Source organism: Xenopus laevis, chromosome 9_10S (genome assembly GCF_017654675.1).
Source record: "Xenopus laevis strain J_2021 chromosome 9_10S, Xenopus_laevis_v10.1, whole genome shotgun sequence".
Lineage (NCBI taxonomy): Eukaryota > Metazoa > Chordata > Amphibia > Anura > Pipidae > Xenopus > Xenopus laevis.
The window spans coordinates 113,657,596-113,677,650 of record NC_054388.1 but is presented as its reverse complement, the minus strand read 5'-3'; the positions used below and the strand labels follow the sequence as shown (position 1 = coordinate 113,677,650).

The 20,055-nt window shown below is 42.1% G+C and overlaps 1 long non-coding RNA gene across 1 annotated transcript; it reads right to left on the bottom strand.

The window, feature by feature from the left end:
* Positions 1-1,183: 1,183 nt before the first annotated feature.
* Positions 1,184-19,787, bottom strand: LOC121399067. Its single transcript, XR_005964726.1, has 4 exons — positions 19,341-19,787; positions 13,494-13,568; positions 12,945-13,352; positions 1,184-1,657 (listed from the first exon to the last, which is right to left on the bottom strand). It is a non-coding gene; the product is annotated as an uncharacterized LOC121399067 (long non-coding RNA).
* Between the last annotated feature and the right edge of the window lie 268 nt (positions 19,788-20,055).

Genomic DNA, 20,055 nt, shown 5'->3' with positions numbered 1-20,055 from the left:
GAGGTGTAGCACATACGTCGGGCTGCCAGGACCGGGAGGTTAGTGACCCTGGAAAGGGATGATCCTGTGACTCTATGTGAGGGGTTCATGAATTGGAGAGTAAATGCTTTGCAAGAAATGGAAAGTTATTGAACTGTGACGTGATTTACAACTGTGAATGTGCCCTGGATGTATAAAAGTTGAATGGATGTTACAAGAATGTTCCAATAAATATTCCATAATTATTAAGAAGCAGCGGTGTGGATTTCCATCCTTGGAGGAAAAAGTGGTTCCCATGGTAAATTAACCCCTTCCTACCCTTACAAGCTTTTTTTCTTATTTGGTGTAAATTCCTCTTCAGAGGCAGAAGAATTATCTGGTGACCCAATTCTTTTTTTTTTCTTTATACAACATTTTAAACTGGTCTCTAAGGACAATCCTCTATCGACCCAGAAAGTGTCTCCTCCATCTTCTCACTGTGAAAATTCTGACAGGAGCAGGGTCTCACAAGATTTAAGAGATTCTGTTCCTGTAACCTTTTTCTGCTCTTTTCTAATGTCTTCAGAGGTTTCCAGCAGTTTATTCAGGAGGAGGCTGCCGCCTAACCCAACAGCTGCTGCTATAGGTGGCACCTCCTAATGAACAAGAGGGTAGAGCAGAAGCAGAAATGGGATGGGAGGGCAGAAGAAGAAGGATGAGAAGTCCTTAGAGTGAATAAGGGGAGGAAGAAGAGAAGAAAGACTGAGGACATGAGCTGAGAATCCCAAGGATAAATGGATGGAAGGAGAATAAGGCAGAAGGGGAGAAGAGAAAGATAAGGGACACAAACAAAAAACTGGAAAAGAGTCAGGCAGAATAGGGAAGGGGTGCCACATAAAACAAAAATGTTTTTATTTATCTTGGATTTGTGTCCAGAACTGATCAACTTCCCATGTGTGCTGACCTCAAAAAGTGTAGCATAATGTTGGCTGTTTATGTAGTGACATCTTGCGGCCATTTGGGGGTATAACATGTTGCATTTAAAGGATAAGTACACCTTTAAAATAAGTGAATGTAAAATTGATGAGAGTGCTCTGGTCATTTACATTCATTATTTATTTATTTTTTATTCCAAGATATTAAGGGATACATGTGCTATTAATATGAATGAATTGTGTTACAACAGCGCCACCTGCTGGTCAGTTTCCCACCAGTCTGACCAGCAAGTAGTCAAGGAAGTTGTCAGGAGAAAGAAAGAGGCTGATGTTCTTCTGCTTAGGAAAGATGTGAGAAAGGTTTTCTAATTTCTAAGATTTAAGTCAACTACACAACATCACAGGTAAAGTATCAGAGTGTTCTTATCTCTTACATGACATGATACCTATCAAATAGGTGCTCATGATCAAGTCACCATATTGTCTCATGAGATACAACAGTTGGTCCTCATAATATACAATACAAATCAATCTCTGCCAAACTAGTGCCAGTGTGTGCCCGACACTATTATGATGATATGAACTGGATTTAGCTTGAATTGGTGGATTAGGCCACTATCTATACAGTGCACTTTATCTCCTTACCCGGCATCAGGGCTCTAAACATCTTCCTCCGAACTTAAAATTTAAACTCATCGGAGATGATGGGAAGCTGGATGTCCAGATGGCCAGGAGGAGGGGATTCTGATAAAATCTTGTTCAGCCTATGGATTAGAGGAGGAAAGAGATGAGCAGGGGAGGCATGATGGCATATAGGATTTCATTACAACATAACCTTGGAAGTACACTATCCCAGTGAAGGGCTGTGGAATATAATGAGATTAGAGGTTGCAGATTGGGGTGAGCCCAATGTGGGATGAGAAGAATGTGTTGGGAGAAAGGAAGCTGGTACATTAATACTCTTGGATAGTCTAAGTAGCACACATGCAGATTATTGGTAGAGGAGGGATAGTCTAAGTAGGACACATGCAGATCATTGGTAGAGGAAGGATAGTCTCAGTAGGACACATGCAGATCATTGGTAGAGGAAGGATAGTCTCAGTAGGACACATGCAGATCATTGGTAGAGGAGGGATAGTCTAAGTAGGACACATGCAGATCATTGGTAGAGGAGGGATAGTCTCAGTAGGACACATGCAGATCATTGGTAGAGGAGGGATAGTCTAAGTAGGACACATGCAGATCATTGGTAGAGGAGGGATAGTCTAAGTAGGACACATGCAGATCATTGGTAGAGGAAGGATAGTCTCAGTAGGACACATGCAGATCATTGGTAGAGGAGGGATAGTCTCAGTAGGACACATGCAGATCATTGGTAGAGGAGGGATAGTCTCAGCAGGACACATGCAGATCTATAACAAACAAGGGAAAGTTGTGCTCACCACTAATTTTAAAAACATTAAGGGGGGTGCAACGAGGCTGTGACCACAAAATACATATAGACAAATACAAGGGTCCTCTGCACTCAACCCATTATCAATATATTTAAGATAGACATTTTGTGCATACTGCTACTGAAAAATGCCTTACCCTTTAAACAAAACAGGGATTGTTTGTCCATATATTGCAATATATTTTGTGGTCACAGCCTCATTGCACCCCCGCTTAATGTTTTTAAAAATAGTTACCTGTCTGTCTAACACAGCCATCATCTTCTCTATCTTTAGTATTGCCTCCTGCAAAATAATTTGTTGCTGGAGAAGCTGCCTCTCTATGAGGATAGATTGGAACAAGGTCAGATATCACTTACATCAATACAGCTACAGTGTAATATATAAAAGCAATATATCAAATACAAAGCATAACGTAGGCTGACACCAAGTTGCTCAACATGGAATTAATGTTATCCAGCTGAATGGAATAAACTGTGAGCTGTGAGTGTTTATTTAAGGTAACCCTGAGTAATGGGCGTATGGCGCATAGTGTAGTTAAATCAGAGAAAGCAAAACACACACAGATATCAGGGGCACCTCATAAAAGTGCTGCCTACACCCACTTTCCCAATGGATTGTATGAATCTTATAGTATAGCTGAGAAATTGTGCTATTGAGTACATTCCAGTTTACCTTCAGCTTGGCAAAGGCCTCGGCGGCAGTGATAATATTGTGGCCCTATTGTGGCCCTATATTTTGAAGCAAGTGTTAAGCAGCTTTTCAATATCCATGAATTAAAAAAAAAAGGAATCAATATAGCTTGCAAATACAATTCCTAGTGTTCTGTTTAACTTTCCTGCATACCTTGATTATTTGTACCCAGAAGCCCCCCTAACCCCAGGAACTGATTTAATTATGCACAATGTAATAATTGGTGTTCTTCCATTAAACTCCCTGCTGGTTGCTATCATAACTTTTCTCAACAACCAGAAATTTCCTGAATTATTTCAGTTCTGGTTGATCATTGAGCCTAGCAGCCAGAATTGTCAATGTAATGAATAGCTTGTACAGACTGTCTCTAGCTCTGTGTGACAACTTACTAAGGTAAAATCCCACTTTAATCCCACTCTAATGATTAACAAAGCAAGTGTGTTACCTGCACAGATGCCAGAGAGTCCACTCAGAACAGATCTGAGGAGATAGGTAGAGGCTAAAGAGATACAGATAGAGAGAGAGAGAGAGAGAGAGAGAGAGGCTGAAGAGATACAAATAGAGAGAGAGAGGCTGAAGAGATATAGATAGAGAGGCTGAAGAGGTACAGATAGAGGCTGAAGAGATAGAGAGGCTGAAGAGGTACAAATAGAGACTGAAGAGATAAAGAGAGAGAGACTGAAGAGATACAGATAGAGAGGCTGAAGAGATACAGATAAAGAGGTTGACGAGATACAGATAGAGAGGCTGAAGAGATACAGATAGAGAGAGGCTGAAGAGATACAGATAGAGAGAGGCTGAAGACGTACAAATAGAGCGAGGCTGAAGAGGTACATATAGAGGCTGACTAGATACAGATAGAGAGGCTGAAGAGATACAGATAGAGAGAGAGGCTGAAGAGGTACATATAGAGGCTGAAGAGATACAGATAGAGAGGCTGAAGAGATACAGATAAAGAGAGGCTGAAGAGATACAGATAGAGAGGTTGAAGAGATACAGATAGAGAGAGGCTGAAGAGATACAGATAGAGAGGTTGAAGAGATACAGATAGAGAGGCTGAAGAGGTACATATAGAGGCTGAATAGATACAGATAGAGAGAGGCTGAAGAGATACAGATAGAGAGAGGCTGAAGGGGTACATATAGAGGCTGACTAGATACAAATAGAGAGGCTGAAGAGATACAGATAGAGAGGCTGAAGAGATACAGATAGAGAGGCTGAAGAGGTACAGATAGAGAGAGAAGCCGAAGAGATACAGATAGAGAGAGAGAGGCTAAAGAGATACAGATAGAGAGGTTGAAGAGCTACAGATAGAGAGAGGCTGAAGAGGTACATATAGAGAGAGGCTGAAGGGGTACATATAGAGGCTGAATAGATACAAATAGAGAGGCTGAAGAGATACAGATAGAGAGGCTGAAGAGATACAGATAAAGAGAGGCTGAAGAGATACAGATAGAGAGGCTGAAGAAATACAGATAGATGCTGAAGAGATACAGATAGAGAGAGACTGAAGAAGTACATATAGAGGCTGAAGAGGTACATATAGAGGCTGAAGAGATACAGATAGAGAAAGAGGCTGAAGAGACACATATGGAGGTTGAAGAGATACAGATATAGAGAGAGAGAGAGGCTGAAGAAGTTCATATAGAGGCTGAAGAGATACAGGTATAAAGAGAGAAGCTGAAGAAGTTCATAAAGAGGCTAAAGAGATACCGATATAGAGAAAGATGCTGAAGAAGCTTATATAGAGGCTGAAGAGATACATATATAGAGAGAGACTGAGTACTGTATATACATACAAGGAGAGGCTGAGACGATACAGAGGTAGACTGAGGAGATACAGACAAAGAGAGGCAGAGGAGATACAGACTAGAGATGTCGCGAACTGTTCGCCGGCGAACTTGTTCGCGCGAACATCGGGTGTTCGCGCTCGCCGGAAGTTCGCGAACGTCGCGCGACGTTCGCCATTTTGGGTTCGCCATTGTTGGCGCTTTTTTTTGCCCTCTCACCCCAGACCAGCAGGTACATGGCAGCCAATCAGGAAGCTCTCCCCTGGACCACTCCCCTTCCCTATAAAAACCGAAGCCCTGCAGCGTTTTTTCACTCTGCCTGTGTGTGCTGAAGAGATAGTGTAGGGAGAGAGCTGCTGCCTGTTAGTGATTTCAGGGACAGTTGAAAGTTTGCTGGCTAGTAATCGTTTTGATACTGCTCTGTTATTGGAGGGACAGAAGTCTGCAGGGGTTTGAGGGACATTTAAGCTTAGGTAGCTTTGCTGGCTAGTAATCTACCTTCTACTGCAGTGCTCTGTATGTAGCTGCAGTGGGCAGCTGTCCTGCTTCTGATCTCATCTGCTGACTGCTGCAATAACAGTAGTCCTTGTAAGGACTGCTTTTATTTATTTTTTTGTTGTTTTACTACTACTACTACTACTACTACTATAAGAGCCCAGTGCTATTAGTCTAGCAGTGTTGGGGAGTGGGACTGGTGTGCTAATCTGCTGCTCCTAGTAGTTCAGCAGCACCAACTTTAATTTTTTTTTTTAATATTCATTTTTTTTTATTTTACTTTTTTTTATTTTACTACCGCTGTAGTAGTGTATAAGTTGACCTTTTAGGCATTATTTGCCCTGTAGGCATTATTTGCACACTGTTTTCTTCAACCCGCCATCGAGCTGTGTGACCTTGTTCACATTCTGTCTAAATATCCATAATATTACCGTCTCCAGAAAAAACACCGGAGTCACTTTTTCAAGCAGCCATAATATATTTTACGTAATCCGTATCCACCGCTGTAGTAGTGTATACGTTGGCCTTGTAGGCATTATTTGCACACTGTTTTCTTCAACCCGCCATCGAGCTGTGTGACCTTGTTCCCATTCTGTCTAAATATCCATAATATTACCGTCTCCAGAAAAAACACCGGAGTCACTTTTTTCAAGCAGCATTCATATATTTTACGTAATCCGTATCCACCGCTGTAGTAGTGTATACGTTGGCCTTGTAGGCATTATTTGCACACTGTTTTCTTCAACCCGCCATCGAGCTGTGTGACCTTGTTCCCATTCTGTCTAAATATCCATAATATTACCGTCTCCAGAAAAAACACCGGAGTCACTTTTTCAAGCAGCATTCATATATTTTACGTAATCCGTATCCACCGCTGTAGTAGTGTATACGTTGGCCTTGTAGGCATTATTTGCACACTGTTTTCTTCAACCCGCCATCGAGCTGTGTGACCTTGTTCCCATTCTGTCTAAATATCCATAATATTACCGTCTCCAGAAAAAACACCGGAGTCACTTTTTCAAGCAGCATTCATATATTTTACGTAATCCGTATCCACCGCTGTAGTAGTGTATACGTTGGCCTTGTAGGCATTATTTGCACAGTGTTTTCTTCAACCCGCCATCGAGCTGTGTGAGCTTGTTCACATTTTGTCTAAATATTGATAATATTATCGTCTCTAGAAAACCACTTGAGTTACTTTTTTTCAAGCAGCATTCATATATTTTACGTAATCCGTATCCACCGCTGTAGTAGTGTATACGTTGACCTTGTAGGCATTATTTGCACACTGTTTTCTTCAACCCGCCATCGAGCTGTGTGAGCTTGTTCACATTTTGTCTAAATATTGATAATATTATCGTCTCTAGAAAAACCACTTGAGTTACTTTTTTTCAAGCAGCATTCATATATTTTACGTAATCCGTATCCACCGCTGTAGTAGTGTATACGTTGACCTTGTAGGCATTATTTGCACACTGTTTTCTTCAACCCGCCATCGAGCTGTGTGAGCTTGTTCACATTTTGTCTAAATATTGATAATATTATCGTCTCTAGAAAAACCACTTGAGTTACTTTTTTCAAGCAGCATTCATATATTTTACGTAATCCGTATCCACCGCTGTAGTAGTGTATACGTTGACCTTGTAGGCATTATTTGCACACTGTTTTCTTCAACCCGCCATCTAGCTGTGTGACCTTGTTCACATTCTGTCTAAATATCCATAATATTATCGTCTCTAGAAAAACCACTTGAGTTACTTTTTTTCAAGCAGCATTCATATATTTTACGTAATCCGTATCCACCGCTGTAGTAGTGTATACGTTGACCTTGTAGGCATTATTTGCACACTGTTTTCTTCAACCCGCCATCTAGCTGTGTGACATTGTTCACATTCTGTCTAAATATCCATAATATTACCGTCTCTAGAAAAACCACTTGAGTTACTTTTTTTCAAGCAGCATTCATATATTTTACGTAATCCGTATCCACCGCTGTAGTAGTGTATACGTTGACCTTGTAGGCATTATTTGCACAGTGTTTTCTTCAACCCGCCATCTAGCTGTGTGTATTATCGTTTCCAGAAAAACCAACTGAGTTTTTGTTGTTGTTGTTGTTTTTTTAAAAATAATGCCAGGCAAAGGCAGGCCGCCACGCAGAGGCCGTGCTAGGGGCCGTGCTGCTATGCAATCCTGTGGCCCTAGCAAATTTCCCAGTTTTAAAAAGCCAATGACCCTGAACTCCCAAAATGCTGAAGAGGTAGTTGACTGGCTTACACAGCACACCCCATCCTCTACCGTTTCTAACTTTACCACAACATCCTCCTCATCCTCCACTGCTATGGCCACCCCACGTAACACTTCCTCCACCACCGGTGCCCCTTCTTCACTGGGGTCAGAGGAGTTATTTTCCAATGAGTTTCTTGAACTGAGTAATGCGCAACCATTATTGCCAGAAGAAGATGAAGGAGATGAGGACCTTACACCAGATTTAATTCTGGCAGAGAACACGATAGAGATGGACATAATGAGTGATGAGGAGGAGGTCCCCGCTGCTGCTTCCTTCTGTGATGTGTCAGAAGAAATTGATGCATCTGAGGAGAATGATGATGAGGAGATTGATGTTTTGTGGGTGCCTAGTAGAAGAGAGCAAGAGGAGGGTAGTTCAGATGGAGAGACGGAGAGTCAGAGAGGCAGTAGGAGAATAAGACTTAGAAGAAGCAGGGAGGACAGCCCGCAGGGATCAGCAGGGCAACAACATGTATCGGCACCTGTGTTCAGCCGGCCAACGCACCCGCCATTGCCGCCAATACCGCCAACTCCGCCAACTTCTACTGTTACCGCCAGATCGCACACTTCCAAAAAGTCAGCAGTGTGGGATTTTTTTAATGTGTGTGCCTCTGACAAAAGCATTGTAATTTGCAATGAGTGCAGTCAGAAACTGAGCCTTGGTAAGCCCAACAGCCACATAGGTACAACTTCTATGCGAAGGCACATGAGCGGCAAGCACAAAGCACTTTGGGAGCAACACCTCAAAGGCAACAGGCAAACTAAAAGCCACACTCCTTCTGGTCCAGCATCTTACTGCTCTACCTCTGCTCTCCTTGACCCGTCTGAACCACCCTCCACTCCGCCTTCCACCTTGACCACCTGTTCCCATTCCCAGTCATCTGCCACCAGCCAAGTTTCTGTGAAGGCCATGTTTGAGCGTAAGAAGCCAATGTCTGACTGTCACCCCCTTGCCCGGCGTCTGACAGCTGGCTTGTCTGCACTCTTAGCCCGCCAGCTTTTACCATACCAGCTGGTGGACTCTGAGGCCTTCCGCAAATTTGTAGCAATTGGGACACCGCAGTGGAAGGTACCCAGCCGCAATTTTTTTTTCTAAAAAGGGAATACCACACCTGTACCAACATGTGCAGAGCCAAGTTACCGCATCTCTGTCACTTAGTGTTGGGCCAAAGGTCCATATGACTACTGACGCATGGTCCTCCAAGCATGGTCAGGGCAGGTATGTCACCTACACTGCCCACTGGGTGAACTTGGTAATGGCTGGGAAGCAGGGAATGGGTAGCTCAACAACAACAGTGGAGTTGGTGTCACCGCCACGGATTGCACGCGGTTCTGCCACCACCTCTACTCCTCCATCGCTCTCTACCTCGTCTTCTTCTTCTTCTTACTCTGCTGCTGGGTCCTCCTTCTCCTCCTCCACACCTGTGCACCCCCAGCTCCCCCTAGGCTATTCGACGTGCCAGGTACGCCGTTGTCACGCTGTCTTGGGGATGACGTGCCTGGAAAGCAAAAACCATACCGGATCTGTACTCCTGTCATCTCTGCAGTCACAGGCCGATCGGTGGCTGACCCCACACCAACTGCAGATCGGAAAGTGGTGTGTGACAATGGAAGCAATCTGTTGGCAGCGTTGAGACTAGGCAATTTAACACATGTGCCCTGCATGGCACATGTGTTAAATTTAATAGTCCAACGTTTTGTCTCCAAGTACCCAGGATTCCAGGACGTTCTCACCCAGTCCAGAAAGGTGTCGGCCCATTTCAGACGTTCCTACACAGCCATGGCACGCCCTTGCTGACATTCAGCAGCGCTACAACATGCCAGTCAGGCGTTTGATTTCTGACAGCCAGACCTCGCTGGAATTCAACGCTCCTTATGTTGGAACGTCTGCTGCAACAACAAAGGGCCGTCAACGAGTACCTTTTTGAACTGGGTGGTAGGACTGGATCTGCACAGCTGGGGATTTTTTTCCCCCGTTACTGGGTGCTTATGCGCGATGCCTGCAGGCTCATGCGACCTTTTGAAGAGGTGACAAATATGGTCAGTCGCACCGAAGGCACCATCAGCGACCTAATACCCTTCGCTTTCTTCCTGGAGCGTGCCGTGCGACGAGTGACAGATGAGGCTGTAGACCAGCGTGACGAGGAGCTGGAAGCGCACGATTTCTGGTCGGAATCACCAGAAACGAACCCAGGCACCTGCTGCAACGCAGGGAGAGGTGCCAGAAGTGGAGTCAGAGGAGGAAGGTGGCTTTGTGGAGGAGGAGGAGGAGGACCAACAGGAGCAGGCTTCCCCAGGGGGCTAGTGGTGACCTTTTGGGGACCCCTGGTCTTGTACGTGGCTGGGGGGAGGAGACCGTGGATGATGCAGTCCTTGATAATGAGGAAGCGGAGATGGATAGCTCTGCATCCAACCTTGTGAGAATGGGGTCTTTCATGCTGTCATGCCTGTTGAAGGACCCCCGTATCAAGAGGCTTAAGGAGAAGGACCTGTACTGGGTCGCAACGCTACTAGACCCTCGGTACAAGCATAAAGTGTCAGAAATGTTACCAACATACCACAAGTCCGAAAAGATGCGGCATTTACAAACCAGCCTGCAAAACATGTTGTACAATGCTTTTAAGGGTGATGTCACTTCAGGAACTCATCAACATTCCAGGGGCAGAGGTGCCAGTAATCCTGCCACGAGCACACCTGCAAGGACAAAGCCCTTTGGCCAGTCTGTAACGTCAGACATGCAAATGTTTTTCTGTCCAAGGCAGCGCCACAACCCTTCTGGATCCACCCTCAAAGAACGCCTCGACCGGCAGGTAGCGGACTACCTGGCATTAACTGCAGATATCGACACTCTGAGGAGCGATGAACCCCTGGACTACTGGGTGCGCAGGCTTGATCTGTGGCCAGAGCTGTCACAATTTGCCATGAACCTCTTGTCTTGCCCAGCCTCAAGTGTGCTCTCAGAAAGGACCTTCAGTGCAGCAGGAGGGATTGTAACTGAGAAGAGAACTCGCCTAGGTCACAAAAGTGTCGATTACCTGACCTTTATTAAAATGAATGAGGGGTGGATCTCGGAGGGTTACTGCACGCCGGAAGACTTGTTCTGACTTCTATGCAGCTGTCCTTCTCTTCAAGCCTCATGACTCCACACACAGCTGTCCTTTAGCGTCCTCCTCCTCCCTCCGCCACCGTTACAAACTAGGGTGCAAACCCTACTGGTTTAATTTTTTCTGGCCTCTGTGCTTCAGTGGCTGCAACCAAAAAAACTGGGCAAACAATGTCTACAAGGTCAACGTATGGCAAAAAATGACTATTTTCAGCATTTATATGGCATATTTTTTCTGGCAACTGTGCTTCAGTGGCTGCGTCCAAAAAAATGCATATTTTCTGCATTTATATGGCATAATTTTTCTGGCAACTGTGCTTCAGTGGCTGCGACCAAAAAAATGCATATTTTCTGCATTTATATGGCATAATTTTTCTGGGCCTCTGTGCTTCAGTGGCTGCAACCAAAAAAATTTATATTTTCAGCATTTATATGGCATAATTTTTCTGGCCTCTGTGCTTCAGTGGCTGCAACCAAAAAAATTTATATTTTCAGCATTTATATGGCATAATTTTTCTGGCAACTGTGCTTCAGTGGCTGCGACCAAAAAAATTACTATTTTCAGCATTTATATGGCATATTTTTTCTGGCCTCTGTGCTTCAGTGGCTGCGGCCAAAAAAACTGGGCAAACAATGCCTACAAGGTCAACGACGTTGACCTTGTAGGCATTGTTTGCCCAGTTTTTTTGGCCGCAGCCACTGAAGCACAGAGGCCAGAAAAAATATGCCATATAAATGCTGAAAATAGTAATTTTTTGCCATACGTTGACTCAACGTATATGGCAAAAAATGACTATTTTCAGCATTTATATGGCATATTTTTCTGGCAACTGTGCTTCAGTGGCTGCGACCAAAAAAATGCATATTTTCTGCATTTATATGGCATAATTTTTCTGGCCTCTGTGCTTCAGTGGCTGCAAACCAAAAAAATTTATATTTTCAGCATTTATATGGCATAATTATTCTGGCAACTGTGCTTCAGTGGCTGCGACCAAAAAATGCATATTTTCTGCATTTATATGGCATAATTTTTCTGGCCTCTGTGCTTCAGTGGCTGCAACCAAAAAAATTTATATTTTCAGCATTTATATGGCATAATTTTTCTGGCAACTGTGCTTCAGTGGCTGCGTCCAAAAAAACTGGGCAAACAATGTCTACAAGGTCAACGTATGGCGAAAAATTACTATTTTCAGCATTTATATGGCATATTTTTTCTGGCAACTGTGCTTCAGTGGCTGCGTCCAAAAAAACTGGGCAAACAATGCCTACAAGGTCAACGTATGGCAGTTGTTTAAAGAGAACAGTAGATTACTAGCCAGCAAAGCTACCTAAGCTAAAATGTCCCTCAAATCCCTGCAGACTTCTGTCCCTCCAATACAGAGCAGTATCAAGCAGATTACTAGCCAGCAAGCTTACTATCATCTGTCCCTGAAATCACTAACAGCTCTCCCCCTACACTATCTCTTCCAAGCACACACAGGCAGATTTTTCAGATACATTTTTGCCCTTGATCCCCCTCTGGCATGCCACTGTCCAGGTCGTTGCACCCTTTAAACAACTTTAAAATCATTTTTCTGGCCAGAAATGTCTTTTCTAGATGTTAAAGTTCGCCTTCCCATTGAAGTCTATGGGGTTCGCGAACCGTTCGCGAACCGCTCGCATTTTTGCGCAAGTTCGCGAATATGTTCGCGAACTTTTTTTCCGACGTTCGCTACATCCCTAATACAGACAGAGGAACTGAGGACATACAAGCAAAGAGAGGCCAAAACGATACAGAGAAAGGCAGAGGAGATACAAAAGCTGTAGAAATGACACTATTAGATTATAAAGAATTGGGAAAGCAAAGAAAAGCCAGTGTATAGGGTTGACATAGATTAAAGTAAATCTGTAAACATATAGTGAGTGGCAAACTGACTGTCTCTTACTGTGTCACAATCTACAGACTGTCTCTTACTGTGTCACAATCTACTATATGTCTGTCTGCAGGGGGATAACAGGCAGTGCTATTTACAGATCAGACCTTTATGTCTGACTATAAAATATCTGATATTCCATGTGCTAGTTCCCAGCATGCAATGAGAACCTTAACATGCCTTCTCTCTTTATGATCATTCTGCTGTTTGGCAAGTAAATGTCAAAAGCAGATGATTAGGGGGTGCTAAATGCAGCACAGGGGTGTCACCTCACTCTGTCTGACCACTGGGATACTCCTCCTGGCCTGGTTTTTACTTACCTAAAGAGGCTTGACTTGGGGCTCTGTGTATGATGAATGTCCCGAGCTGCCATTATTAGAGTTGTAACAGTCTATAATTTATATTCCAATGCCAATGTATCTATTAGGTTCATCCTGGCAGCATTTATTTCCCATGTTCTTCCATATCTAATAGGCAAACATGTACCCATGTGACTCTAAAAGGACAGAGGTTAGCAGAAAGTGGGCAGGGTGTTGGGCAGATGGGGGGTGGTCTGGGTAAAACTAGGCAAATTAGGGAGAATTGGGGGCTTGCCATAAATTGACTTTTGAATTGTTGGGAAGCATGGTGGGAGCTCATTATGCCAGAGGCCAGACTGAGTTAGGTGAGGGTGCGCATAAAGTGATTATGTCTCTGTTTTCTTCTGCCTGGATTTTGCTGCAATTCCACTGTAACAGACAAATAAATAAAAATAAATAAAGAGAAACATGTTGGATCCATATTGTATTATATGTATGATAATACAGCTGATGCAGAGAGTGCAGTGTCTTCTGAACCTGACAATAACAAATGTGAAAATTCAAAAATACCTCCAGTAGGTAGAAAGACATTCCTGGAAATCACCACAGAGTTTCCATTCTGCATCGTTTTATCTTCCACGTGTCCTTTGATACAAAGATAAAAAATCTTATATATAAATACCAAGCTTCTCCTGCTTTACATGGATTGCAGAGAACCCAAAATCATAACAGCGCACTTCCACTTCTGCAAAATCAACACGTTCACTGTATTTCATATCTAGTAAAAGCCCTTAGAAGTATGCTGACCTCACAAAAAAACCCTTATTTTTGTAAAATTACCAATGAATGTAAATTTACACATTGTCACATTGGGTGTCTGCTTTGAGGGTGCCCCCACCTGCTATAAAAAGTATGTATGTGTAAGGGTAATGTGTCTAAAAAAAGCATGTAAAAGTCTGAAATCTAGAGAAAACTCTGCCTGATTGACTTGAAATTCAACCTATCCCTGCCTGCCCCTTGATGTCACTGGCCTATCTCCTAACAACATTATAATCATCTCTGTTCCAATGTCACATGGCCTTGCTCCCTGTCTGGATTTGTGCCAGTAAAAAGGTGACAACCCTACCCCCATAGGCCCAATAACTAGTGATCAGTGAATTTTTCACCAGGTTTCACCATGAAAAAGATACTCTTCCAATGGCTGAAAGATAATGTTGCCCATAGACTTCAATACATTTGGAGAAGTGAAAGGGGTCAGATTTGGCCAACTCTTACCAATAATATGTGGCTGTCTTTGGCATCTGACCTCAGCCAGTCTGATTTTTGCTCAAATATACAGATTGCCAAATCCAAGCCTAATTTACTGTTATCCACCTAGCTGTTGATCCTATACTCTCTCAGTGACAAAGATGTGGAACTGGTATTTTGGTTCTTGTTTCCTGGTAGATCAATGGGAAGAATGTTTTATTGCTTTATTGGGGCAGGAAAAGCAGATGAGTCAAATAATTTCCCAAAGATTATGTACATATATGTACATATATATATATTAAAATAAAGATCAGAGCACAGAATTATTGTGCTCAGTGGCAGCAACATTTTCGGTGCCAGAGGTAAGTAGGTATGTGTATTTATATTTATATAGATATGTACTGTATAATAAAAGAAGCAAAGGAAAACAGACAGGGTTATAGTTTTGGGCCATGGGGGTCTTACATGATAACCTACTGCAAGCATTTATAGTAATAATAACGTTCACTTTCTTTGAAGACTGGTTGTTAAAAAGACATCACAAGATATAGGCTGATTCAAGCTGATAATCACATGTGTGTTTGCCAAGTACGACACACACATACTGCCCTCTTCTCTACCCCGTGTTCCCAGGCACTGCAGTCCACTAAGATGGGTCCACACGATAACATGAATTGCATTTAAAATCGCTTCTGGGAATACACAGAAGCAGCTTTGAGCCTCTGGGGCTCACAATCAATTTTGCTAAACTGTGAAATCTAATCCATATTATCCATGAGAAGCAGCTTTCCCTCCTGTGCCCATCAGATGTGCCCTTGGAAATGAATGTTCTATGGGTGATGAGCCCACCTATTTTTCTGTGTCTCTCCAATCCCATAGGTTAACAGAGATCTGTTTCACTCTCTCCTGTTCAGATTGCCAGGTTCTTTTCTTTTGCCACAATGCAGGGACCCCAATTATTAGTCCATTTGGTCACCTGGAACCCATGACAATGGGGCCCTATTAAATAATAGAATGGGCCCCCATTGCAAATAATGGCCCTAGCACACAGTCAGACCCCTGATCCACCCAAACCACACCCATTATTCTAATACTTACTTATGATCCACCCAAACCCACCACTTTTTCACAAGCCCTGCACCTTTCATGACCTGTGAAACTCAGTTTTGGATCTTTTTAAACCAAGTTGCAGACCCTGCAGTTGCACAGGTGTTCAGATGGTATAGGGAGCCCCAAAAGGTCCTTATTAAAGGAAAACTATACCCCCAAAATGAATACTTAAGCAACAGATAGTTTATATCAAATTGAATGACATATTAAAGAATCTTACCAAACTGGAATATATATTTACATAAATATTGCCCTTTTACATCTCTTGCCTTGAACCACCATTTCGTGACTCTATCTGTGCTGCCTCAGAGATCACCTGACCAGAAATACTACAACTCTAACTGTAACAGGAAGAAGTGAGGAAGCAAAAGGCAGAACTCTGTCTGTTAATTGGCTCATGTGACCCTACATGTGGTTTGTATGTGTGCACAGTGAATCTTACGATCTCAGGGGGCGGCCCTTATTTTTTAAAATGGCAATTTTCTATTTTTGATTACCCAATGGCACATACTACTAAAAAAGTATATTATTATGATAATGGTTCATTTACATGAAGCAGGGTTTTACACATGAGCTGTTTTACTCAGTATCTTTTAATAGAGACCTACATTGTTTGGGGGGTATAGTTTTCCTTTAATGAGTAATGTTAATTTATATTGTTAAACAGGACAACCTCTGGATATTTTTGGGGCCCTAAAATTATTTTTCTGTGGGGCCCAGTTTCATCTAGTTACGCCATTGCGGGGATCCCTCAGTCACAGTTAAATATGATAAAGTAAGTATCCAATACTTAGATGTACAGGTCAGTAATGTTAATGAACATATAGCTACTGACCTGTTCTAACTCACAGATAGGAATAATATACCCAGACCAGAGAATTATCACGTCCTGAACACAATTAAAGGTATCCCTAAGGGCCAGTTTTTACGGGTCAAACTAATAGCCTCAAGCAATGATCTAAATCAGGGCTGTCCAACTGGCGGCCCGCGACCCACCCTTCTGTGGTTTACCATATGTAAGATTTAATAGGTATCACTACAGAGATTAACTGGCCCCTGCATTGTTTAAACCTCAAATTTAGACTCTAATCCCCTGTATTGTTCACACCTGTGATCCCCCTGTATTGTTCAATTTCCAGAACCCACCAGCACACCCTGGCCTCTCCAGCATAAATTGGCCCGGTGCACAGTCAGAAGGGATCGGCAACCCCAATTGTAGTCAGCGTAATAGAAGAAAAACTGGCACTCAGAGCTCGATGCATGCGGGCAAAGCCCTGCGTGTTTATTACAATGTAACGTTTCGGGGGCGGGCCCCTTCGTCAGACAGCAAAGCACACCACAAAGTGAACCTTTTAAACATTACTTATGCATAAATTAACCCACACATGTTTGGTAATTTAACCCTTAATTACTACAATTAGCAACTCCATTCGTGGATAAAATATAGTACAAAAAAAGTTCAAAAAAAGTCCAAATACAGTTCCCAAGACCTTAAACAATTAGAAAAATTGTAGAAAAAATATTTTCGATACAGAGCAAATCCTGTGAACAAAGTTAAATAGTATTTCAGTATAAACATTAAAACATTCCTTTAATAAAGCTAAAACACCTAAAAACATTGTGGCATTCTGCCAAAGCTTGAAACATTATCTCGCCCTTATCTTTATCGAAAAGATTACTTTTTACCTTGCCCTTTGCAACAAACCGATTCAATTTTTCAATATCTCCAAAAATAGAGAGGAGAAGCAACATATTAAAATTTTTAACAACTTTTAGATATTTGAAAGTGGCAAGGGATCTCAGAGATAGCAAGTTAGATTGAAGTCCTCGTTCAGTCCACGTGGGACCCTTGTCTGCAATGCCCAGATCCAGTGGCATTCCCTTTGTAATAATCATTTTTTATTGTCCTGCTGGTTATTTGGGGTAATTTTTTCGAGAATCAACCATCTTAGTTGTGACACCCTGTGACCTTTCTCAAAAAAGTGTCTGGCCAAAGCAGTTTCCCTTCTTTTTTTATTACTTTCATTTACATCCTTTTGGTCTATCGGGGGATGGTAATTGCGTATTGTACTTTTATGTTCATTTAAGCGTAATTTTATTGCTCTACTCGTCTGTCCGACGTAAGCGAGTCCACAAGGACACTTTATACAGTACACTACCGCCTTAGTATCACAAGTGAACCAACCCCTTATCCTGATCTTAGAACCCTTAAGGGGATGTGTAACCGTGTCACCTGCAATGATCCCACTGCAGTGTCCACAATTGTGGCAATGGTGGGTGCCCTGTAATTTGATACTTGTAAGGGTACTTTGCAGTGTGGTTCCTTGAACCGCCTTTTGTTTTACCAAGTCCCCCACTGATCGTCCTCTCCTATATGAAAATAATGGAGGTGCACTTACCAGCCCCCAATACTTTAACACAGTGTTCTTAATGATTTTAGAATTAAAATCAAATACAGTGGTGAATGGTATCCTAGCTGCCTGCCTTTTTTCTTGTCTCTGTTTGCTAAGCATTTCCTTTCTAGAACATTGTAACACCTCATTTTTTACTTTTACAAGTTCAGTATGTTTATATCCTTTTTCTTTAAATTTTTCCACCATTTTATCAGACTCTTGCTTGTATAGATCGTCATTCGATGTAATGCGTCTAATTCTGGCAAACTGGCTTTTTGGTAACCCTCTGAAAACTCCAGGAGGGTGGAAACTAGTAGCACACAATAAATTGTTTCTGTCTGTAGGTTTACAGTACGAGGATGTCAAAAAGCCAGTCCCAGTATAAGACACATTTACATCCAGGAAATGCAACGAGGTCTCGTGACACTCCAATGTGAACTTAATGGTATCATGCGTCTTATTGAGATACTCCAAAAATTCAAATAGCTTTTCAGTAGACCCAGTCCAAATAAAAAATGTATCGTCCACGTATCTCATATAATTATGGATAAATGGACTATACTGATTGTTGTTATGGATAAAGCTGTTCTCAACAAAATCCATGTAAATATTTGCATATGCGGGCGCCATGTTAGCACCCATTGCGCAGCCTTGTAGTTGCAAAAAATATTGACCATTGAAATAGAAATAATTATTGGTTAGAACTATCTCCAATAACGTACAAATAAAATTAATCTTGAAATTTGGGTGACTGGTCTTAGTTAAGTATGCCCGTATACTCTATCCCATCAACATGTGGAATCGATGTGAATAGGTCCTTGACGTCCAAGGAACACAACAAAAAGGGACATTTTGGCAAACTGATCTTTTCAAGACGATTTAAAAAATCTGTAGTATCCACCAGGCAAAATTTTAATGTTGGTAATAATTCTTGTAAAAAAGTATCCACATAGATGGCAAAAGGCTGCAACAGTGTACCTACGTTCGACACAAAAGGCCAATCCACCAGGCTTTTGTGTACTTTAGGCAAAAAGTAAAGATAAGGAGTTTTCACAAAATAACGCATTAATAAACCATTAAGCTCATCAGTAATGATACCATTCAGCACCGCTTCATTCAGCAAAATTTCCAACTCCGTTTTAATTTTCATTGTTGGATCAGTTAACAACATTTTATAATGTAAGGTATTACCCAGAAGCCTGTCTGCTTCCCTCTCATAATCACATTTGTTAAGGATCACTATCCCTCCTCCCTTGTCAGCCTTAGTGATGTGAATCTGGGTATTATCTTTTAAAGACTTCATTGCTTTTTTCTCACTTGGAGTTAAATTGTGAGATTTAGAAATAGCCTTTTTAGCCAATGTTTTTTCCAGATCTAACATCACTGCAGTTTCAAAGGAATCGATAGAGGGATAGTGGACTGGTGGCATAAAGTTACTTTTCACATTTAACTTATTTCTCAATTTCATAGCTGTTTCATTTTTAACCCCCTGTTGTTTATCAGAAAAATATGCTTTCAATTTTAGCGTTCTAGTAAATTTAAACAAATCCACAGAAAAATTAAATAGAGAGTTCGTGTGTACTGGAACAAAGTTCAAACCCTTATTAAGGACTGCCAATTCGTTGTTCGATAATACATAGTCAGACAAATTGAAAATGTTAGTTACCGGTGTTTTTTCGCCAGCCTCTGGAATTCGTTGCGCTTGCCTGGTGGTCGGTTTCTTTCTCCCCCCTCTTCTCGTCCGGGCCTTTTTTCCAACTGATCGACCCCTAAAAAAGAAGCTGAAGCAGAACCAAATGAAGAGGAAGCAGCAGCACTTTGTGAGGACGCCGATGAAAAGCTGTCTTGGGCACACGAGAAAGGAGTAGAAGTTTCCTGTGTCGTATTCACTGGCACTCTGCGCTGTCGATATTCGCGTCTGGCGTTCTTCCAACTGTAAACTTCCCCTTTCTCGTAATCCCGTGTGTCTCGTTTGAACTTCCTGAGTTTCCCTTGCAAAACTCCTGCTGAAACTTTTCCATCTTCTGATTTAACTCGTGCAATGCACTGGTGCAGGCTGTAGCTTCTTTCAGCTTGTAATCCTCTTCTGTGGTGTGAATCATCTGCTTCAACTCCTTTGACTTTAATTGCAGGTTTTGGAATTCAATCTAACTTGCTATCTCTGAGATCCCTTGCCACTTTCAAATATCTAAAAGTTGTTTAAAATGTTAATATGTTGCTTCTCCTCTCTATTTTTGCAGATATTGAAAAATTGAATCGGTTTGTTGCAAAGGGCAAGGTAAAAAGTAATCTTTTCGATAAAGATAAGGGCGAGATAATGTTTCAAGCTTTGGCAGAATGCCACAATGTTTTTAGGTGTTTTAGCTTTATTAAAGGAATGT